The sequence below is a fragment of the Tamandua tetradactyla genome, chromosome 16, assembly GCF_023851605.1.
Source record: "Tamandua tetradactyla isolate mTamTet1 chromosome 16, mTamTet1.pri, whole genome shotgun sequence".
Taxonomy (NCBI): Eukaryota; Metazoa; Chordata; class Mammalia; order Pilosa; family Myrmecophagidae; genus Tamandua; species Tamandua tetradactyla.
In genome coordinates, this window is record NC_135342.1 from 68,511,925 (window position 1) to 68,527,097 (window position 15,173).

Here is a 15,173-nt window from a genome sequence, read left to right on the forward strand (position 1 = left end):
GCTGAGGGCAGACTGGCATTAGGGGATGGCTGTGTTGGAAGGGGATGAGTGAGGAGGGAGGGCACAGAAAACTAGATATGGCGGTTACCTGGTCCAGGTGAGACAGAATAAAGGCTTGAACTTGACAGTGTAAATGGAAAAGAGGGTACTGTTTCTCGAGAGATTGCAAAAGTAGATATCACCTATCCTATCAGGTACTTGAGTGCTGGGATTTAGCATTTTAGCGCAGGGCACATGAGGTTTGGTTCCTTTAGCTGAAATGGGCAGTCAGGAGGGGGAAGAGTTTGCATGGGAGCAGGATGTGTCCTTGCTATGGAGAAGCTGTGCGGTATGCTGACAACACAGCCAGAGTCCTGGTGAGCTCATTATTCTGATCCCAAGCCTCATGGAGTTTGGGACCTCAACCCTGAGGAGGTGGGGCCACAAAACTTCAGGGTACCCTGCTCCCTGAGAACTAGTCCTGGGAATTAGTCCTTGGAACTAGTCCTCCATTTCTGCTCAAATGCTTGTTAATAAGTCCTTGTCTTAGGGGAAACATCCAAGTGATATTTTGCAAGGAGAGGTTATGAACATTGCAACTATCTGGGGGAAAGAGGCTTTTCCTCCAGTTATGTCATGCTCAGCAGAGACTTCTGCACATGTCCCTCACTAGCCATTCCAGCCAATTCCTTGTTGTTATTTATTTATAAATAAATCATTATGTAGCCAATTTCTTCTTGCTTATTTATTTATAAATAAATCATTATGTGTAATTACAGCATCTTGTCAGTTGAGCTTTCACATTGCCATTGCAGATCTCTGCTAGGGCTGTAGGGCATTGGCTGGGCTTTGGCCCACCCCAACTTCTAGCTGGATCTAGAATTGGAGAAACACCCTTCTACCATCAGGAGGGAACACCTTCCTCTCTGGAGTGGGGCAGGAGTTCTGCCAAAGGGTACGTTATCCCCACAGATACTCAGAGCAGAAGATCATCTTCCTTCCTGGAATGGAGAGGAATGTTTTCCTCAATTCCACCTGTTGCATTAAAATATGTGTGGTATTTGGCCATTGATTCATGCAGTGGGTACTACTATGTACGACCGGGTGAACTCAGGGAAAAGGAAATCTAGGGAGAAAAACACACTTTGATCTCAGAGTAGCAGGACTATCCATGACTTTTTAAAATATCAACGCCAAATATTTACTTGTATAATAGTAAGAGTAAAACAAAGTGAATGGAGGGTGCATGGGTAGTTCAGTGCTTAGAATTCCTGCTTTCCATGCGGGAGACCCGGGTTCAACTTCCGGACCATGCACCCAAAAAAAACGCAAAAAACCAGGAGTGATTGGTTCTGGTGTGAACTACTGAAAAAATTTAACAGCATCCTCAACTTAGCTTCTTTCTTCTGGTGGGCGTGACCCTCTTTACCAGTGAGGAAGCTCAGAGAGGGTAATTGCCGTCACCCAGCTGGCTGTTGAGGTGAAGGGAGACGGCAGACATTGCTCTCTACCTGCTGCCCTTTCCTTGTTCATCCCTTCCTGGATTCCCATCTCTGCCCATCCTTTCCTTTTCCCTACTCTGCCTTTTTTCTCCTGCAGCCTAGCCTTGTGGGCAGGTACAGCCTCCCAGCCTTCGCAGGTCTGCTGCCTTTTGAGAAAGAAAATCAGCAACAGTTGCAAATACCTAACTGGTCTAGAGGGAACTGTTTTGGTAAGGAAAAAATCAACAAGTTATTTATTTTTGTAACTAAAGGGAATTTGGAAGGGACGACTGAAGAGGGGATGATGGGAGGTGGATTGCGGGAAGAGGCACAGGTAAAGGGGATTGTGACGGAGGGGCGTTTCCTTGCCCCCATCACTCCCACAGCCCTGCCCTGTCCCTCCTTCCTCCTTTGCAGTGTGGCTCTAAATTTCACAGGGACCCCTAATCCTCATTTAAGTCCAGTTAAAGACAAAATACTGGTTATTTGAAACAGGTGGTGAATTGGAACCAGTGTGTCAGGAAAATGAAAGTGTCTGTGTGGTTGCATTGAGCTCTTTGGCTGCGTGAGTAAAATAGACAGTGATAGAAAAGAATGAGGCTGTATGGGAACAGCAGGGGAGGCAGAGAGAACCCCTGATATGCTCTGACTCTTCTGTTTCCATCTCCCTTGGGTTCTCTAGGGAGGGTGTGGGTCCTAGGTTTCCAGCCACTGGGGAGTTTCCAGGGGCCAGTCTTTCTGTTCCTTCCTGTCCCAGAGGCTTGGTAGTTCCCACCACTCATGCCTGCTCAGTGTCTGGCTCCTGCATAGCTCAGGAGGAGAATCCAGGTAGCAGAGGTAGGGGGAGATGGTTCCAGATACAGGGAAACCTGAAGGGGGTGATGAGAGGAGTGGAGCCCCGTTCAGGGTCTTCTAGCGAGAAAAAGGGCAGTGTTGGCACTTCCTTAGAAAGACGTTGTGAAATGGGGAGCAAGGTAGGCAGGTTACATCAATAAAGTTTAGCCCACTGCCAGAGTGGCAGCTGTCTGATGAAGGAATTTCCTCAGCGCCTGAAAGCCAGTCGCACTTTCCCTTAAAGCAGAATGGGCCTTCTAGGATGGGTGTGAGTTTTAATTGCTCTGGTGGCATTTCCTGTGGTTAAAACTAGAGCTGTCTGGGTTCCTCATCTCAGAGGATGTGTTCTGAAGGGTGTCTTCTTTTCACTGCATGCTTGGTGTACAGAGCAGGGAGCTGAGCCAGCAGGCCCTCTTTCAGCAGCTAGCAAGGCACAGGTGGAGGCCTGGGCTGACCTCAGGGCCAGGGGAAGTAGCCTGTTTGGTCAGGTAGTGGCTAGATGATTTTCACAATCCAAGGCATAGTCTTGCCAGAAACATACAGGGTTCTTACTGTCTTAACTCCCCAAAGGGTTCCGTGCTGTGTGACCCAGAGCCAGTCACTACCCTTCTCAGAACCTGAGATTGCTCATTGGTAAAGTATTTGAAGGCTTCTTCAGGGATTTTTGCTCTCAAACCGTCTGTCAGACCCCACAAAGGAGCACCATGTCATGAGTAAGGAGGTGCCACCATGAGGTCCAGATGTCGTGGTGATTAGACCTGCCTCCTAACCCACTTGGGTGTATTAGAAACAGCAGCCGGCTCTGGTCTCTGGAGAGCTTGGACTGTTGCAGCCCAAGGAGCTATTCCTGTGCTTCTTTCCACACTGGCCACCAGTGAGGCTCTGAGGGTGACTGTTGATTGGGATCTGTTTGTTTCTGCTCCAGATGCCCCCCACCCTTTCATTTCCTTGCCAGGTTGTTTTTTTGTTTGTTTGTTTTCACATCAGGCTGTTCATGGGAGGGTCTGGGTTAGGGTCACAGATAGGTGCTGTGATCTCTAGGAGTGGAGACAGGGCCTGGGGTGGTGGGCAGGGCAGGATCCCTAGTGGAGGAGCCTGGAAGCAATGAGGAAAAGGCCATTTTCCCCAAGGTGCAGAGTCCTGATTTGAGGGCAGGGGCGTATGGAACCTTAAGGAGACCAGTTTGTGCAAGGCGTAAGGTTTTCCAAGAACGGGGCACAGGATGAAGGCATCTGGTCTCGTGATGGACCCCAAGACCCTGGCAGAGGCTCTGCTGCTTCCTCTGGCTAGGCTGGTCATCCAAGAACTGTGCTTGCAGGAAGTGTGGAGGGCTGTTAATAGCTGCATTTGTTCTCAGGCCACCAAGGGTCAGTCTGATAGGAAGGAAGAGATTGGCTCAATACTCCTAACAGCTGCCTTCTCGGAGCTGGCCCCACAGATACAGACAATCTATTGTAGTGCAGCTTTGTCTAGCTCCTCTCCTTCCTGGAATGCACAGTCCCTGGCTTCTGCCCAGATGGGTTTCCCCTCCTTGGCCACTAGCTCCCTTTCCCTGGTGTGGTCAGATGAGGTCTGCACTGGGAAGGGAAGCTGATTCTGAGCATGATCCGGGGGTGAGGTAGAAGTTAAGGCCACTCTAGGAGTGGGACCAGGGCTCTGGGCTTAGGAGCAACTACCTGACCTTCCTGTTCCATCTTGGTCTCAAGGTTACCAGCCCGACCTGGGGCCACCAAGTTGAGGAACAAGTCCTTTCCCCACTCACTTAGAGGTTTTTATCCTTAGGGTCCTTCCAAAGCCAGGCCAGCCCACTCCCAGGGAGTGGGAGTACAGAACCCCATGGGCTTGTGGGGAGCTCCACCTTTGCCCCAGAACACTGGAGCCCTGGCTGTTTTGCTGGGAAAGAGGTGGAAATGGGAATCTGATGAGATTTGCACTTGTAAAATCACTTTGGCTTCCCTGTGGAGAGTGAATAATAGCTGAGGAGCTTTAGTAGTTAGGAGGCTACTATAGGTGAGGGACAGCCATCCCTCGTACTACAGAGCAGTAGAAAGAACAGATTAGAGAGATTCAGATGGTAAACCTCAATTGGACTATGTTGATAGGCTGTGAGAGGTCATATGAAGTTGGGATCATATGTGACTCCCACATTACAGAATTGGGACGATTTTGGTCTTTTCCCCAGATATTGGGAATACAGAATAAAGGCGGGTTTGGAAGACTTGCATCATGTATGAGTTTCATTTGGGACAAGTTGAGTATGAGGTTGGATTATCTTAATCCAACTTCACCTAAGTTGGATTAAGAAGTTAGTGGTCTGGATATCAGGGGAAAGTCTGACATTATTATTTGAAAAGCCAGACATGACATTTTCAGGTTGAATCAGGTTTGGAAAGGATCCCTCCACCAAATTCAATGCAGTACTGGGAATGGCTCGTAGGGTCCAGGCTTCCTGTGGCCTATCATATCCAGGGTCATATCTCTCCCTGACTAGGTAGCTTGGTTGACCTCAACCACTGAACCACTTGAGGTGGTTCAGGGCCTTGAGGAGTCCCTGGCAAAGCTGCATCTCGCCCCTGCAGAGCCCTTCCTGCATGGGGATAGGGGTGGGGTTAAGGGTTTCTGGTGGTGGTCAGTGCTAACTCTAGGCTACTCTGGAAGCTATGTGCTGCAGAGCCTCTCTCACTGTCTACAAGTTCAGCCTGTGTTCCTGGCTGGAGAAGGACTTGAATCCCAGCCAGAACTGAACCACTGCCAGGAATCCCAGAGCCTCAGCTCCCCGGCCACTGGGGACAGAGCCTTGGAGGGCAGTTCCACTTCTGTTCCCCTGGGCTGGTGAGCCCCTGAGCTGGGTTGACCTATCAAGGATGAGAGTTTGGGACAGATTCAGGGTAAACATTCTGCATCAGATGACAAGTGGTCTAGTAAGTGGTCTTTTACATTTCTTTTAAATGAAATAGAAAAAAGGTCCAAGATTGAATCAGTTGGTCCTTCATTCACAAGGGCCAAAAATACAACTCAAAGTAGCCTTTGATAAGGGAATCCATTGACTCACACCCCTGAGGGTATCACTAACTTCAGGCAGAGAAGATGAGGGCCTCAATCAACCGCCATCTCCGCTCCCCTCTATGTTGAGTCCACGCTTAGCTCCCATGTAGTTCCCCTCTCTGTTGACTCCACTCTTAGCTCCCATGTAGTATAATGTGTTTGTCAGCAGCCACAGGCCTCTTCCCAATATTCCCACAAGGATCCGGGATCCACTCTGAATTGGGGCTTACGCCAAACAACGAACCAAGCATAGTGACTGGGTACATTTGGAGCTCTGAGCACCAGGCCTGAATTACATGTCACAGAGAAGTGAATTTGGGAAGCCATGGTCCCCTGAAGGAAAACTTGGTTGTTAGCAATAAAGAAGGGATGGCTGCTGAGCTGACAAAAACAACAGATGTCCACCATGAAGACATCATGTATTGAATAGCAGGCAGTGCTACACGTGCATTTGGATACCTGGAGACCTGGCTGTGATTCTGTGGTCTGACTTATGTGTCAGTTATGCCACTGTCGACAAACTAATAAGGATTTATTATCATTTATTATTTTTTCTTGTGAAAAACTGAATGCTGGGATGTGGAACAGAACTTAGAATCATTGAGCTATTTCATTTACATATCAGGAAAGGGAGGTTAAGAAATTTGTCCAGGATCCTGACACCAGTAAGTAGAAGCACCGAGACCAGAACCCACATCTTCTGACTTGCAGACTGGGTCCTCTTTCCAGTGTGATGGGACATCTTTTAGGGAGAAGCCCCCTCCCCACCCCACTGCCCATCTACAAGAAGTGATTGATTCACCCCCTGGATTATAAGGACAAAGAGCTGACATAGGCAAATGATCCCTTTTGGTTGTCCCATTGCAATCAGCAAAGTGTTGATGATATGAAGAGGTCTCTCTGAGTTAGGAGAGACACCCAGTCACTGTGGCTGCAACAGGTCCCACAGAGGAGACATTGGCCCAACCCTTTATGGATTCTCCCCTGATGCTGCTGCTACCTTCCATCTCCCAGTCCTGGCTTTCTGAATGCTCACCCTCTCCCTGTGTTGTTTCTTGCTAGGGCCTGTATAAGGATGAAGTTCTAGGGCTGCTGCACTTTCTGGATTATGTCGGGATATTCCCTGTTGGGGAGAGTTGTGCCCTCTGTTTTTTTCCTTTAGAAGAAAATGCAGTTATCCTGTGGCTCAGGACAGTGGTAGCAATTTCAGGTGCAGAAAAAACAAGTAAGACTATTTTGACCGCAGTCCTCCATCACCTCTAATTTATAAGGATACAGGTGTTTGACCCAGGTTGGCAGAGCCAAGAATAGGGTGAGGTAGAAAGAGCTCAGCAGTGTGCTCTGGACTTAACAAGAGGAGACTTCATCTTGCACAGGCTTCTTGCATTGGGTGGATCACCTCTCTGGGGCCACTGTCCAGAAAGGAAGGCTGTCCTCATGAGGGGCCTTGGCCTATTTGAGAGTGTGGAGTTATATGTTAACGAAATGCTAGTGTCCTAGGAGGTTTGGGGCTGTGCTCACCCACCCCACTTCTCAGTGCTTAGGGAATGGGCATGGGCTCTTCTGAAGATGGGGCCAAATTCCTCTTTCATTCTGACCATCTCCCTCTAGCACCATTCCGCCTGTCCTCCAGATATTTGCTGACAGCCAGTTCCTCTCCCTTGAACTGTCTGCCAGCCTGGTCTGATCAGTGTGCTCTGTCTGCCCCTCGTGCTCAGCTTCCAGAGGCCCCTAAGCTGCCCATTTCTGCCTGGAGCCAGGTTCTAAGTGGTCTCCCAGCTAGGGTCAAACCTCCTTATTTCCTTAGGCCTTACCACCATGTCTACTTTCCTCCCAGCCTCCTTCCTCTCTGTGGCACTGAAATATCATCAACTCAGTGATGGTACTTCAAGTATATAGTGCTTTGCAGCTTACAAGGTGCTTTCACAGTCATTGCTTATTTAATCTTGTCAAGGACTGTGTGAGGTAAGTAGGGCAGGCATTATTACACTCATTTTCAGATGGAGAACCTGAGGCCTGGGGAGATTGTGATTTACCAAAAGACAGCTGTTGAGTAGCAGAGCCAGTCCTGGATTCATGGCCCTCTGGCTTTGGTCCATGGTTCACTAGAAAAACATTAAACAATAGGCAGATATTGGGGTGGGGATGTCCCAGCCTCACTAGGGAAGGCAGGAAGTGGAAGGAGGGCCCCCAGGTCACTCTTGCACAGGTCTCGCCCTGAACAAGCATCATTGTGTTGGCAATCCCTGTGTAGCCCTGAGATGCAGAGCGAAGTCAGCCAACAGAGATCACTCCCTGGGGACAACTGAAATGGGCCAGGGTCTGCCTCATATTCCCCTCCATGTCCCCCCAAAGTTGGCAAAACTAGGTCGCGTCTCAGTGATATCATCCAGCCAAGGAACTTATAATTTAGGCCAAATCCAGGAGAATGAATCAATCCTCACACGCAGGTAGCTGGGGGTATGGGAAATGATCCTTGTGTGCCCCTCCCCCCCACGACTGTCCTCAGCCAGGAGTGAGGGTCAGAGGCAGCGCCAGGGGAAGGCTCCCTGTGCCTGCTTATAGCAGTTGATATACCACTTCCCAGAGGCGGGAAAGTGGATCACCTAGCGACATTGGGGATGTTTTTCCCTCCCAGGGGCCCTGCCTGACTAGGTCACCGCATATTATCAGCTCCTCAGTGACAAGGAAGACGGCTCAGCCAGGGAAAGAGAGAAGTGAAAGTGAATGTGTGTTGGGTGTGGCCCAGCGCCGCAACTGGGGTCTCCAGATCTTCTGCCTCCTAGGGAAAGTAGGCAGAAGGCAGGGGTGCTTCTCAAAGCTGTGCCCAGGCTTGGTGCTAGAAGACATCAAGCCCAGGGTGAGCAGGGGCTTAGGCACCACTTTTCCTACCTGGAACTTCCAAGGACTCTATCGGAAAGAGTTATGGTGGCCAAGAAAGGGCCAACTCTGGTCTCCTCAGTTGCTTTACTCTGCTTCTCTCTCCCTTCACTCCTGATGTGTGCGGAGCACATTGCTTCCCTTTAATCTTCTGGTCCAAGCCTGGATGCAAATATCTCCTTTGGGTTTCTATTAGCATAATGGCCACCACTGATCTTTCCAAAAGACATTACTAAATATAAAAGAAGAACAAAAGAAGGCTAAAGATAGGGTGTCTGAAGAATAAAAACAGTCTGGCTTGCTAAGTACAGGTTCCTGACTTGTTTCCAGGGTGTTCAGACTCTGCCCTGCCATACCCGCTCCTTACAATATCTCCCTCCAGAGCCTGCATCCCTCTGGGTGCCCTTTTAGCAAGGCCTCTGGCCTCCTAATGGCTGGCCGGCCTCCCTGTCTAAGGCACCCTCTATGAATCTTCTCCAGGACAACTCAGCCACTTCGTGGCCAAGTCCCTGCCCCAGCTTCCTCTCTACCCAGGGCTCATGAGCTGTGGGGACCTCCTGCCCTGCCTCCACAGGGGATTGCCACTGAAGTGACTGTACCTTTCAAGAGTATGTTTTTATTCTGAGTAAGCCTCCTAATATGACCCATCTCTTGCTATCACGTGTGGGCCCGAGTTTAGCTCACAGCTGCCATTCAAAGGGCCCTTGGCTCTCTTAACATCTGGTCTTGGTAGAAACCAGATGTCTCCCTACCTGATGCCTTCCTCCCCCTAGGCCACAAGAATAGCAGCTGATAGGAAGTTGGCCTGATTGATGGACGTTATTTGGATAGGTGGGGGAAAAGAGTACTCTGAGTTATAAAATATAAATGAATGCTTTGAAATAAAAAACACAACACATTGAAGTCATCCAATTTTGACAAAATAAGTAGATAAAAGCTTCCACAAGGCTGAGTTTCCAGCCAGCTATTCTGTCCTCTACATCCTACCTAGCACTGGGTGAGTCTTGGTTTGCCAGGCTGTAAACCTGCAAACAATAAATACCACACACTGGTTGGTTTAACAGTAGAAATTTATTGTCTCACAGTGTTGGATGCTAGCATTTCAAAATCAAGGTGTTGACAAGGCCATATTTTCCTCCCCAAAGTCTGTAGCATTCTGGCATTGGCTTGCTACAGTTCTTGGTGTCTCTTGGTTTGTATCTCTGCCTCCCATCATTCACTAATCTCTCTATTGTGTGACTTCAGACTGCTGCCTGCCAGCATGTACAGTACTCCCATTTCATACCTAGTGTTCAGATGAAATTGCAAGACATCAAAAGAACCATTGCCTCACAAAGAAATATGGGGGCAGGGGAGATAGAAAAGAGAGGTTAAATTGTTGGTCATACATTCGAGAATCAACTTGGAATATATCATTGGTAACAGAGACCAGCAGGAGTTAGAAACAGGGTAAGATAATGGGTAATTGGAGCTGAAGGGATACAGACTGTGCAACAAGATTGGATACAAAAACTCAGAAATGGACAGCACAATACTACCTAATTGTAATGTAACTATGTTAAAACACTGAATGAAGCTGCATCTGAACTATAGTTTTTTGTTGTTGTTGTTGTTTGTTTGCTTGTTTGTATCTTTTGTTTTTGTTTTTTTCTTTTTCCTTTTTATATATATTTTTTTATTATTATTATTATTGTAATTTTCTTCTCTATATTAACATTCTTTATCTTTTTCTGCTGTTTTGCTAGTTCTTTTCCTAAATCGATGCAAATGTACCAAGAAAGGATGATCATACATCTATGTGATGATATTAAGAATTACTGAGTGCGTATGTAGAATGGAATGATTTCTAAATGTTGTGTTAATTTCTTATCTTTTTTTTATTAATAAAAAAAATTAAAATAAATTGTTGGTCATAGCCTCCTGCACCCACCCCACTAAGGTTGGAACCCTTTAATTTTAAAGAAATTTGGAAAGCCTAAAGTAGGCCTCCTTGCCCATAGCCCAGGCTGTTACCTTCAGAGACTTTGGCAGACTTTCCACTGGGTCACTTGGCCTCGAGGACCAAGAGGTTACAGCCAGAGGCCAACCAATGCAGTGAAAGAGGTGTAGGGTGTTACTGGGGCTAATGACAAGATAACCCTCTTCTCACTAGCAGCTTCAAGTGCAATGTCCAGAGACATTGCTTTTCCTTTCCCTAGGTGTGTACTACCAGGAGGTATGTACCTCAGCTCAGCCTCTCTCCATCTGTCCCTGCCGGATTCTCACAAGCTTGAGCCTTCTCCAGGGTACTTCCCAATGTATACAGGTGTAGAGAGAAGTAGGAAGCAGACCACAGCCCCTTGCCTGAGGCCAGACTTGGGAAGGGGCAAGAGAGAGCAATGGCAGAAAACGCAGGCATCAGTCCTATCCTTTTCTCCTGTGTGAAGGGGAGAGTGATCAGAGTCAGGAATTCTTGGTGTTGATATCCAAGGGTTGGGAGAAAGAAGGTTTGGAGTAAGGGAGGAAACACCCTGCTCCCTGCACATCATTTTCTGTGAGTCACCCTGGCACAGGTCCTTTAGGAAAGCATTTGCTCTTGCCCAGGATTGTTCCAGGAAGTCTCTCTGGGTGTGATGGGCCATGTCATCACTACCGCTTTCCTGCCACTGGAGTGTAAAAGTTGGGAAGGGGAGGGGTGAAGGTCATGAGAGTTATGAAGGTTACCTGGAGAACTGTGCTCCTCTTCCCCTTCACCCTCTTCCAGGCAGGTTAATGGAATACAGTGAGACCGTCCCCAAACCATTTCAACCCAGCTTGGTCCCTAATAGGGTAGGGAGTGTGTCTGTGTGTTTGGGGAAGCCAGGATTGAGGAGGATTGGATTAAACAGGGTATCTGGAAAGAGGAGGGCTGCATTTGATGAGGATGAGTTTCATGGGGAGCACGGTCCTTCTCCCCAGGAAACTCCAAGTTGAGGTTGACCTTATTCACCTCTTCCTTCTCAAAGTCTTTGGCTCTGCCCTTGGCATTAATGCTCTTGCAAGTGGTTATTGCTTTGGTTATGTCCCCCTGAAGTCCTCTGGGATAGGCTGTAAAAACACATCACCAGCTCTCACCTCTTTAAAGAGAGCAAGGCCTATTCTCTAAGGCCAGCTGCCTTGGCATACCCTTGGAAATGCAGCCCTTCTGGAGAAAGTCTAACTGTTCAAGCCAAGGAGCCTGGGTGGAGGGCAGGCCGTAGTAACTTTGAGAGGCTAGAGGGAATCTTTAACATGAGGCGCTCCATTGTACTTCTCCTTGATAGAACAAGAAGCTGGCCTGATTGCTTCCAGAGAGGAGCCTCAAGGCCATAGAAAGAAGGGCTTCGCTAAGTCTTCAGTGATGTGGCCCCTGACCAGGAGGGAGAGGGCTAAGGCGCTCCCCAGGTTGGCTGCCACTCCCTGGGTGCTGATCAGTAAATATTTGTTGAGTGACTGCATCTTCTGCTTTTCTCTAGAGATTCAGTTCACACTACAGACATCCAGGGGAGCAGAAGAAAAAAGAGGATCCTGATTAACAGCTTCTCTGTGGTTTTTCATTATACATCTGTGGTATGACTGAGATCAGAATCAAACAGTGATGAATGACCAAGCCATCTGGTGCTTTGAGCCTTATCTTTAAAGGAAATAAGAGCAAACAGTAAGCACCATAGTCCCATCACCCTTGAGGTAGTATGGTCAGGTTTAATTGCTCCTTGGGGTAGAGAGTTAGGATAGAGTTGTGGCAAGGGAGATAAAGACCTAAACCTCCAGCTTGCCAGAATCCTCTCTGGCTTCTCTGGCTTATACTAGTCCACCACTTACTCTTTTCACTCCTAACTTCCTACAGAAGTTCCCAAGAGAACGGAAAGAGTTCTCTTCTAATCGTTCTTTAGGGATTTTCCACACCTTTCCTATGTCTCTTAATGCATTATACTCCACCCCCTGGAGAAACCCCTTATTAAGTTTGTCATATCTAGAATCTTGTTGCTGACCAATGGCTAGAGAGCCCAGAGAGGCGGGCAGCTGTGGGCATGGGCCTCTGGGAGCTTCAGACTAGCTCAGGACAGGCATCTCTTCTGTGTGGCTTGATGAAGTAGCAGCTGGGGAGGAGGTGACAGGCTTCCTGGCCTGCAGTTCTGCCACAAGATGGACACAGGACTCCTCTCTATTCAGCCTGATGGTAAGGAGAGTAAGGGTACGCTGAGGCAGAGCAGACTGAGACCTCAGATTTATGCTGCACACTCACGGTTTCTAGAAGCTGCTTCCTGCCACTGGTGAGGGTGGGGCAATCCCTGTGGTTACACAGGAAAGGAAGCTCTTAGGCAAGGCAATAGTGATGCTGATTTGGAAGAGGCAGAAGTGGAGGAGGGACTGCTGATGCAGGGGGTAGAGAGGGTGTTTTGCCTCCTGATGCCTGTGCTGCATCCTGGGACTCAAGCCCAGAAGGAATCACCCAGGTTGTGCCTGGGGCTAACCGAACTGTGGCCCTCAACCCTGCCCCCCCCCCCCAAGACCAGGCACTGAGCTAGCAGCTATTTAATCCTTACAAACCCTCCAAGATAGATAATATTCCTATTTTACAGATAAGGAAACAGATCAAAGAGGTTAAATAGTTAACAGCTGACAAATGGCAAAGCCACGATTTGAGTCCAAAGTTTACGTGGGCACTTTCTTCATTTTAAGAGACTTGCTTTGAGCTGGAGTGAAAAAATGAGAGGTCTGGCAAGTCCTGGCTGTGGTGGGCTGCCACCAGTGGCCTGGGTACTTAGGGGAGTGACCATTTTAGAGGCCTCTGCTGACAGAACCCTGTAAGATCCAGGCACTTCAGCTGTTCCAAGACCAAGTAGCTTCTTTCGCTTTTACACACATACGCCTTCCTTTCCTCATTGCCTCAAATTTCCTAAATCTGGTTTGTACCTTAGGCTTTAGGTTTCTTGGTAGTCCAGAAGTTAGAGTGGTGTCACAGCTGAGAGTGGGGCAGAATATAATTATCACTTCCATCTGCATACTTGTATAGTGACTTCAAAGCACTTTTTCATAACCATTATTTCTTCTAATTCTTATAACCCTGGGAAGCAAATATATAGAGATGGTACTTAATTGAACAAGCACTTATTGATGCCTACTGTGTATAGGAGAGAGCTCCATCCTACAGGGAAACAGAAATGATGAAATAAATAATGTCTCTCTACCAATGGAACTTTTTTTTTTTGGTGGAGCTCATATATTAAGTGAGATAGACATATGTCTTTTTAATGTCAGTATAGGATCCTAATAAATGTGGTCCATATTTAACCCGTGCCCTAAATTAGATTGTGACCCCTGGAAGGTAGGGTATGGTGAGAGATGAGGCTTGAAAGTGGAGTCTGGTCCCCATGGTAAAGAGGACACAATCTTTTTTTTTAAGCTTTCTTTCTCTTATTTATTATTATTATTTTATTTTAACATTTTCCCCCCCCATTATTTATTTTTAATCTGTATTTTTTACTCATCTGTCAGAAAGGTAGATAAAAGAAGCATCAGACACAAGGTTTCCACGATCACAGTCACGTTGCGAAAGCTCTATCATTATACAATCATCTTCAAGAAACATGGCTACTGGAACACAGCTCTACATTTTCAGGCAGTTCCCTCTAGCCTCTCCATTACACCTTAACTAAAGAGGTGATCTCCATTTAATGCGTAAGAATAACCTCCAGGATAACCTCTCGACTCTGCTTGGAATCTCTCAGCCATTGACCCTTTATTTTGACCCATTTTGCTCTTCCTCCTTTTGATGGAGAAGGTTTTCTCAATCCCTTGATGCTGGGTCTCAGCTCATTCTAGGATTTCTGTCCCATGTTGCCAGGAAGGTCCACACTCCTGGGAGTCATGTCCCACGTAGACAGGGGGAGGGCAGTGAGTTTGTCTGTTGTGTTGGCTGGAGAGAGAGGCCACATCTGAGCAACAGAAGAGGTTCTCTTGGGTGTGGCTCTTACACTTAATTTTAAGTAGGCTTGACCAATCCTTTGCGAGATTAAGTTTCATATGAACAAACCCCAAGATTAGGGGCTCAGCCTATTGCTTTGGTTGTTGGACCCAATCTTATACTTAAGAATACAGAAATATGATGACATTGGGTGTGAGGTACAATATGGCTATGCCAAAAGTGACAGTTGATAGTGTAGGTCTGGACTTTAGAGAAGAGGCATACTATTAGAGTTTGAAGTAAAGTATTCGTAGTAGAAAGGGGAAGAAGTAAAAAGGGATAAGGCAGAACCTTCAGGATAATTTAGCAGCTGAAAGAAACAGATAAGGAGAGCCAAAGAGGCAAGTAGTCAGCAATAACAAACACTGAGATAATCTGAGAGGAAGAAGGTGGAGGTAGGATTACCTTCTTTTGATAAGGAATCTTGGACTGGAAATAAAAAGTGACTTGCTGCTTGATAACACAGCCTGTACTAAAATTTGGCTCCCTGACTCTACTGCTCCTGTAATGTACATTGAAACTTTAAGCAGGGCCTGCTTCAGGCTTGACATTTGGAAGAGAGTCAGAGGGACCTTTCATCAAGGTTGTCCGTATGGCCAAATGCATTTTTTACGGCCAGCTAGAAAGACTGGAGTTGCACACTGGTCAAGCAGTATGGAAGAGGACCTGAATGCCGGGGTTGTTTGCTTCGGTGAAAGGTCTGGTCAGGCCACATCTGAAAGATCCTGTTTGCTTGCCTGTCCACTCCTGCTGTGAGGGGAGGTAGCAATAGGGATGACTGAGAATTTTGATTGGGGCTTTTGATCAGTTTACCCCAAGCTATCTCAATTTTCCCCCCTCATTTTGCTGGCCAGAGTTCTAGGAATCTCATTAGAGATGGTTTGACCTGCTCCCCAGGGGCCTGTATTGGCAAGGATTCCCAGTTCCCTGATACAACTGTTTAATCCAACTCATCCAGTCAAGATGGTACTGTAAATTTATGCTCTAAA

The 15,173-nt window shown here is 47.4% G+C and overlaps 1 protein-coding gene and 1 long non-coding RNA gene across 8 annotated transcripts in view; one reads left to right on the forward strand and one right to left on the reverse strand.

Moving 5' to 3' along the window:
- ST3GAL2 (ST3 beta-galactoside alpha-2,3-sialyltransferase 2) overlaps window positions 1–15,173 on the forward strand; it is a 46,855-nt gene that overhangs the window by 3,804 nt on the left and 27,878 nt on the right. The window lies entirely within an intron of this gene.
- Window positions 6,584–15,173, reverse strand: part of LOC143659729 (uncharacterized) — a 29,932-nt gene continuing 21,342 nt past the window's right edge. The window contains exons 2-6 of one of the 2 annotated variants that reach the window (XR_013163682.1): window positions 13,134–13,284; window positions 10,443–10,635; window positions 8,232–8,451; window positions 7,376–7,444; window positions 6,584–6,791 (exon numbers count right to left, since the gene is read on the reverse strand). This is a non-coding gene — a long non-coding RNA (uncharacterized LOC143659729). The remainder of the gene's footprint in view (window positions 6,792–7,375; window positions 7,445–8,231; window positions 8,452–10,442; window positions 10,636–13,133; window positions 13,285–15,173) is intronic. The other variant, XR_013163681.1, reaches the window with a different exon arrangement.